The sequence below is a fragment of the Dama dama genome, chromosome 20 (genome assembly GCF_033118175.1).
Source record: "Dama dama isolate Ldn47 chromosome 20, ASM3311817v1, whole genome shotgun sequence".
NCBI classification, from domain to species: Eukaryota; Metazoa; Chordata; class Mammalia; order Artiodactyla; family Cervidae; genus Dama; species Dama dama.
In genome coordinates, this window is record NC_083700.1 from 23,867,926 (window position 1) to 23,868,736 (window position 811).

At 49.4% G+C, this 811-nt stretch overlaps 1 non-coding gene across 1 annotated transcript; it reads left to right on the forward strand.

Annotated features, from left to right (window-relative positions):
• The first annotated feature begins 213 nt into the window (after window positions 1–213).
• TRNAN-GUU (transfer RNA asparagine (anticodon GUU)) lies at window positions 214–287 on the forward strand. The gene has a single exon. It is a non-coding gene; the product is annotated as a tRNA-Asn (tRNA).
• Window positions 288–811: the final 524 nt, after the last annotated feature.

Sequence of the window (811 nt, forward strand, 5' to 3'; positions counted from 1 at the left end):
GGCTCCATGTTGTTTCGTCAGAGCCCCAGCTCACTAGGGCTCGGTGTCCACCACCTGGCGTGCCCGACACTGAGACTCAAGGTCTCTGGTGCCAGCAAGGCTGGGCCAAGATAGAGACATTTGAATCACTTTTCCGCTGCAGTTAGAAGGAACGGGAAATCCATTCGGATTCCAGGACATTACAACAATCACAACAAAACCTTGCAGCAGCTAGTCTCTGTGGTGCAATCAGTCAGCGCATTCAGCTGTTAACGGAAAGGTTGGTGGTTCAAACCCACCCAGGGACAAATTGGCTTGGACTCAAGTGATGTCTTAACTATTGCTTTTATGTATCTATGGCGCCCGAAATCTCCACCACTTCACCTCAGCATGTTCTTTCCTCCCTTCCGGTTTTTACCTGGTGCCCCGGTCTCTCTGTACCACCTAGACACCTGCCCACACTAAGTCACCTGCCTTGTACATTCCAGGGCAGCTGCCAGAGGATGAAGGCACACGCACACAGGTAGGAATTGGGGGGAATCCCTTACTCAAGATTCGACATCGCAAGTTAGGCTCTATGTCACCACCTGTGCTGGCACTGCCACAGAGCTCACCGACGCCTCCACCCTTTCATTTGGGACTGTCACTTTCTTTTTTCTCTTTCTTTTTTGTTTTTTTTCTTCCCCACCACAAGGACCATCATCCAGTTTCAGAACACTCCTTTCATTTTCAATTCCCTTCAGTTCAGCTGCAGATAATCCCTGTTCTTTCCTCTAGCCCCAATTAACGTTAATCTGCTTTCTGCCTCCATGAATGTCTTTTCGACACCTCA